The sequence below is a fragment of the Pteropus vampyrus genome, unplaced genomic scaffold (assembly GCF_000151845.1).
Source record: "Pteropus vampyrus isolate Shadow unplaced genomic scaffold, Pvam_2.0 Scaffold155, whole genome shotgun sequence".
NCBI lineage: Eukaryota > Metazoa > Chordata > Mammalia > Chiroptera > Pteropodidae > Pteropus > Pteropus vampyrus.
The window spans coordinates 1,391,507-1,398,929 of NW_011888936.1; the positions used below are offsets into that span (position 1 = coordinate 1,391,507).

Below are 7,423 nucleotides of genomic sequence, written 5' to 3' on the forward strand. Positions count from 1 at the left end.
AGCGCACTGCAACTTCCTCTGGCTCGCGTGCCCAGACAAATTCTGGATCTCCTTTTACTCACCTAAAGGCTCATTAATATTTTCTCATTCCAAGTTTTCTTTCCCCTTCTCTACCGGGCCCACAATGGAGGAGGAATTGTGCAGGTTTATTTTTCCACTGAGAAGAATTTCACTTTCCTCACCTCCAAAAGAAGGCAGACATGGCTTCTAAATATTTCCACTCCTCTTTTACATATAGAATTAAAGCCGAAATAAGTTATGATAATCTTGGCTTTTTGGTTGAGTAGATTTTGGATGAGTTGAGTTTACTGTAACTTTAAAATAACATTTTTTAGTTTGACAATATAGTTGGGTAACACAGTTTTCGTTTTCACAGATTACTTTTCTGAGGCTATTTGTAGACCAGAGCGTGGCAAATACTTGAATAAGTTTCACTTCTCTGTGTAGGAAACTCTTCATGTGAAATAGGATTTTTATACACTCAAAGGGATATACTGCATAATTTTACACCTAGTGCCATATAAGTTGGATTTCTTATTCATCACACACCATATGCAGTGTTATTAATCTTTACTGTAAGTAGAATGACAAGTGAGCAATAAAAGCAGGGCCTTAAAAACTACCAACAAACATACAGGGGGAAAAAAAAATCCCCTAACAGATGCTTCAGAAAGAAGTGGCAGTCAGTGAAATTTGGGTTATACATATGTTGCATAACTGATGTGCTGGTGTTGATGCTCAATATGGTCCTTGGTCTTCACTTCAGATCACAGTGTGGACTCCACTCTTTTTTCCTTCTCTTTCTCTTTCCTTTCCTCCACTTTCTCTTCCTTCCTCCCATATACCTGTATCCCTCATACCTCCTAAATCCTATCAAAAACATTGTCTCTGGGTGGGAACCACTAGACTCTTTCTCTTCCTTTCCACTCTGCAGGTGGGTGCGTTGCGTTTATCTGTGTCTGTGGTCTGAAGCACGCTTATCTTTTCTCTGAAGTAGGATGAGAGGAGTCTTCTGTGATGGGGATTGGCACCGCTCACGCTCCTTGTCCCTGTCTCCTTGGCTTTTCTTGCCCATCTGACCGCCCACTGTTGCCCGTGATGTTGTGCTGGCTGTTGTTTATCTTTGTCTGCTCAGCCAGTTGAACCTCAGACTCATCCATTTTTCCTGGCCCTGGGCTTGCACTTTATATCCATTGCTTATTGGCCACCTGCTGCATGGAACAAGTGTGTTTAGGGTAAATTGATGCTGTTGTTTTTCTTCTGTCACCATTGCTTATCCTACCCTCTGTGTTGAATGAAAAACCTTCTGTGGACACTCTTGACTGTTTATTTCATGGGCTGGGCCACGGTGTGATCTGCCTGTAGAGAAGTTAAAGTAACCCAAAGGCAGAAGAACCTTGTTATGTCATCCTGGGAATTAGGTTAAAGAGAATGGATTGTGCCTATACTTTGTTTCCATACTCTGGTGGTGAGTATCATATGTGCACGGTGATGTAGAGACCAGACTCTACTGGGGTAAGCTTTGTTGCTTTCTGTTGCATCTTGTAAAGAACCAAGAAAATAACAGCTTACGAGTATCCTCAGATACTTTGATAGCAAAATAATTGCCTCGCATTGATTTATGTTACTGTGGCCCATGAATGCAAGCATCATTTTTTTTTCTTCTAATAAATTGTTCTGTAGCCGGGGCTTTGTGTTTTAAAGACATTTAAGTAAATGGAATGGATTTGAGAAATAGAGAAGTCAAAACTTCCAACTTATTTGATGCTAAGACTATGAGACAGTTTGGTGAGAGAGTAAAGGGCATAATTTAACTTATTAAAATTTCAAGTTAACTTTCTTTTGTAGTTTTTCTTAACATGATTTTTCTGATGCTTTAAAAATTTTACTCATGTTGTCAGTGGCCAGTATACTGGGACTTGAGACATTTTATTCACGGTTGCACATCCTGCTAGATGGTCTTGAGCAAGAAATTTAACTTCTCTTTGTCTTAATTTCCCTGCTCATAGATTTTAATTACTATAATTATCCCCCACTTTCTTTATAGGGATGTCATGATGCTCTACTGTGATGTTTTGAAATAAATGTTATGTGTAAATACAAAGTACAGTATAATAGTGGAACTTTATTATTTTTTTCAAATGTAAAATCTTTGCTCACTAATTTACAATTAGGGTAGATGTGCATTGAAGACATTTAAGCTTGCGAGTCATTTTTCTTAATAAGATCATAGACATATTCCTTTTGTTTTTATTTTTGGAAAATGAGACGTGAGCAATTCTTTCAAGAATAGAAAGTACGTTGTCCGGTGAATGAAAGCCCTGATGTTAACGGAAGCAGTAAAGTCTGTAGATACTAATATGTTAAGATCACCAAAAATGACGTCACCAGGAGGCAGCACAGCGTGAGATGGCCCAGGCAGGGTTACCTGGGTTCTGATCCCGAAGCTGCCTCTCAGGAGCTGCGTGCTCCTGGGTAAGTCAGGGACTGTGTTCTCATTCGTAAAATGAGTTGTTTGAACTTTCTGATCCCCGCATTCTCTTTCGTTCTGTTATCTTAAAACCCAGCGTCCCCTTCCCTGCCTTCCTTGCCAGCTTCATCCTCTATGCTGGATCTTTGGCTTCTCCCACTGCTGCAGAGCTGCTGCACAAACCTGTGAGCTGTCTCTCTGTGGCACGTGACACATAGGTTACCGATGAAAAATTCCAGCTCCTAAGGACGGGGCCCTTAATGGTTTTTGTAATATTCTGTATTTTGCATAAATTACTTTTGGCCAAAGCATCTAGATGTTTAAATGATCACTCTGAGTCAGTGGCCATCAGTGCAAGCATCATTTTTGACTTCTCTATATGAATGGCCCTAGCTGTTTTGACTAACTTGGTGGTTGTCAGTCTTGGAGTTTGGGGTGGACGTTACATGTTTTGTTTATAACTCTCTTTAGTCTAGGAATGTTGATACTGCGAGTTGTCTAGAATACCTGTTGAAGATATTCTGGAGCAGTTTCAAATTTAACATACTTTAATCATGTTTTATATGATAGAATACATGGAAAAGTTTTCTGAGATTGGGATTTTATACAACAAAATTATGACTCAAAGTTACTTTTCTTATAACTAATAAACAAGCCTTTAAATGTTCATAACAATATTCTTTACTCACTAGTCCCACACAGTAAATTTATCTTCAGTTTTACAATTAATCTGAGTCTCTAAGTCCAATTTTACCTTCCTTGGGATTAAGATGCAGTCTTCTGCTTTTTTTTTTTTTTTACCTTTCAACAATATCCTCATATAATTTTAAGCAATATTTGTAGCACATTTGCTGGTTCATAGGGATTCTCAGGATAATTTAAGCTCACAACCATTCTTTCTATAGTTATTGAACATCTGTTGTGTGTGAAGTCCAGTATCCAGGTATGTAACCTCCACTTTCTATAAAGCATTGTTCTGTCTGTTATGGAAGCTTGTGGAGGCAGTATGGTGAAGAGTAAAAATCTCCAGCCTGTGTCTGCTTGGGTTTGTGTTTTTCCCCCACAGCTTACTTAATGTGTGACTTTGGTTGATCTTTTTACTTCTATACTTTTCTCATCTATGAAATAGGAATGTTAGTTAACCCTACCTCTTAGAGTACTGAGAGCATTAAATGAATTAATACATGGAAAGGACTTGTACAGTGTCTGACACATGATAATCTTTATTGTTTATTATTATTATCATTAGCCAGTAGTAGTAGTAGTAGTAGTAGTGGTAGTAGTAGTATTTATACTGTGGTATTTCTTGGCATCATGGTTTTTATATTTAATGGAAAGTTGAGAGATCTATTATAAGGCATGTGTATTAAGTGTAAATAAAGTATGTTTAAGATAACGAATTTTCACCATAAATGGCAAGTGTTATTTTTCTATATAAATATTATATTCAATATAATTAGCTTATGTAATAAGTATACTTTGATACATAATCCATCCTTAATATTTTGGTACTTCACTTTATTATAGCAAGTATCTGAAGACGCTCATTATAAAATAATATATACTAGAGTTTTCTGATTGATACATTGGCTTTCTCCTGTTGAGGCGTAAGTTAATACACATGTGCTTTCTTAATGATTGCTGATGCCGCCATGGTGGATGTAGTGTATAGGGCAGCCAGGGAAGACATTAAAAATGTTAGAAGGAAAGCGAGACTGTTGATTGGCAGAGATGATGAGGCCAAGCAGCGAATGAGTGGAGTATTTTAGAACTTATGAGCCAGAAACGAGCATATTACATGCAAGGGAGAGAAAGACAGTTGCCCTCCTGACTTTTTGTCTCAGCTGTAGGAATGGGAGAAAAGGACAGACACCAAAAAGGGTGATCAACCTCATCTTGGGGAGATTACATTTGATTCTGGCTGTGATGTGATGTCCAAGTAACATTGACTTTAAAACTTAAGGAAGTGGAATTGAAACTTACTTTGGGAGTAGAATTCTCCCTTTGAGTCCCGTGTGATATGATCTGGCCAAGACGGTAGAATGTGATGTTGGGCGGGGTAGATAATGTGCTTCTTGGCTATTAACTTGATTCTCCACTTTGATAAACGGACTCATTGTTATTTCCTTTCCAGGGAGTGTCAGAAAATTTATTTTCAGTAGAAATGGTCTCCTCAAGAGTAGGACTAATAGAAAATGTTTACGACAATTGATTTTAAAATGTAATTTCAGAATTACCTAATGGTTAACAGGTAGGCAGACCATGAGACTTCCTGTCTCTGGCACTGTTATCCTGGAGAGACCTGTGCCATGTTTCAGATGCCAAATAATGGCCGCTTTACGTTTAGACTGTTTTCCAGTGTCTGGGCTTAAAAAACGCAGACATTTATAAAATATTTCACAGTTTATTCCTCACTAAGAAGTTATCATATCGTCTCTTTTTTATACATAGGGAAACTGAGGCAAAGAAAAGTAAAATAATTTGTTTTAGGTCATGTTCCTAGAAGGTTTGGGAGCCAGACATGGAATCCTTGTCTCGTAATTCTTCTGATGCCTAATCCTTTTTTTTTTTTTTTAACTTGATCTCATTTCTGTCTGTCTTTCTCCTTTTGGGAGATGGGGTTTAGCGGTGGGTGGCGATGGTATTTTTGATGTAGACAGTCGAGGTTGTCACGAGTTTGTCACCCCTCAGTCCATGCTCCGCCACTCTTCGTGGCACGTGGAAGCCTCTTCTCCTGTTTCACTCCTTTCCCTTGCTCTGTCTTCGTCCCCACTGACACGCCTCCTCCCATTGGCGGGCCCTGCTCCTCACCACTAAGCCGCCGCCTCCCATTGGCGGGCCCTGCTCCTCACCACCAAGCGGCCGTCCTTTCCAGTGCGCCTGAGCCGTGTTCGCGGACGTGCGGGAGCCCTTGCAGAATTGGCGGTGGTGTTTTTTAAGTATGTGTGGTTAATTTTCATAATTGGTTTTGTGCTGTCAAACTCATTTCTTTTTCTTAACAGCTTTCACCCAACACCGTGTTTGTAAGTTATATCTGTGTTTCTGTTCGTTTATCACTTCTGCGTAGTATTTCATAACGCTCACCTACCATATTTTCCCTTTCCTACTGTATATCTCCACGGCCTTCAACTCCTATTACTACACTGGTACATTAAGCATTTCCACACACGTGTCCTTAAGAAGAGTGGAGTTACCTGATCGCGTAGGGCATGAACATACTTAATTTCATTAAGTACTGCCATATTTTTATTTTTTTCCAGAATGGCTGTACGAGTTTAAACATCCACCAGCTCTGTGTAAAATTTTCCCTTTTTCCAAATCACAGCCAAAACTTGGCATTATTTTCCTTTCTAATTTTTATTATTCTGATAGATATAAAGTAATATGTTATTTTGATGTATATTTTCTTGATTCCTACTGAGTTTTCATCTCTCTCACTCTCTCTCCCTTATTATAATATCCTCTGCCTTTATAGAAATTCATATCGTTATTAACTCTTACTTTAGTTATTAAAATATCACTTTAACTGGAGCCTTTGCCTGTCACTCCCCAACCTCCCTTACTCCATTGCCTGATTGATCCTTCTAAAATTGTCACAGAATCTCTAATTACTTCACATTATCTATGGTATCAAGAAAACTCCTCTTATGTGAATTGCCCCCACCCCAGTGTGGTTGGTCTAACAGAATATTTTTGGTATTGGCCCCCGCAGCTCCCATGGCCCCGATACATTTTCGATTTCTTCACTATGCATTACTGTACATGGCCTGTCTTCCTGCTTTTGTCAGAAATCCTCCTCATTTTGGTTTTTTGGTTTTGACGTTCATCAGAATTTTCTATGCACACAGTTTTAACACTCAAGTTGACCAACAGAGTTTGTTTAGAAAAAGCAGCGATTCTTTGCTTGTTTTCTTCCTCCTATCTTTCCATTCTCTGCGGAACTATTCTCAACTCTTTTACCTGGTTCTTTTGATTTTTAAACTTTGTATCTCTAAATAACTCGTTTATATAGCTTTTCCTTTCAGTTCATTTCCTTTAGTTTAGCTCTTATCTATAGACTACCCAGTATGTAATATGAAGATTTAGCTCTTTTAACTCCATGCCCTCCATCAAACATGCAACTTTCCTGGCTCTCCAGTGTAGTTGCACCGACTTCGGTTAGATCTATATTAAATGTTTATAAAATTATACCTAAATGATACCTATGGAGGTGCTGCTCACAGCTGTGTTGTCTATAGTGATAACTTTTCCTTTCCTGCGAATTTTGTCTGATTTTTGTTTGTTGAGTGTTGGACATTTTGATCACTGCTTTAGTCTCCAAGTTGTCTCATTCTCTGTGCACTCAGACACACGAGGTGTCCTGTCAGGTCCTCCTTGGAGCCTTCGGCCCTGCCTCACCTTGTGCACAGCTCTAGCCCCGGAGTCCCCACAGGTGTCCTTTCTTCTCTTGTGCCCTCTGTCTCCCTGTCTCATGGTTCCGCCTTTCTTGTTTTCTCCCTTCTTTGCTCTGCATATCCTCCTACGTGAGGGAGAGGGGTAGCAGGAGAGGTAATTTTTTTGACATCTGGCCTGTTCAGAATATCTTTACCTTTATACTTGATTGATAGCGTAGTTGGGTCTGGAATTCAGAATTGGAAATACTTTTCCTTTGGGATTTTGAAGGCATTCCTCGACTCTGGTGTCCTTTGGATGACATTATGGTATGGTTGCCAGTACTTTTGTTAAATGACTTTTTCTCCCCTCACTTTTGTGTTCTCTCTCTCTGAAATCTCAGAGAAGTATCTTCTTCTTCTAAGTGTTCTGGATTTCTCAATGATGTAACTTTGTGTGGTCTGTTTTCATCAAGTTTTGCAGGGTACTCAGTTAGCCCTGTCATTCCAGAAACTTAAATCCTTGTTTTAGGAATTTCCCTTCCCTCCCCTCCCCACCCCTCTCTTTCTCTCTCTTTCTTTC

General features: G+C 39.1%; 1 pseudogene; it reads right to left on the reverse strand.

The window, feature by feature from the left end:
• Positions 1–7,166, reverse strand: part of LOC105298495 — a 13,296-nt pseudogene extending 6,130 nt beyond the window's left edge.
• Between the last annotated feature and the right edge of the window lie 257 nt (positions 7,167–7,423).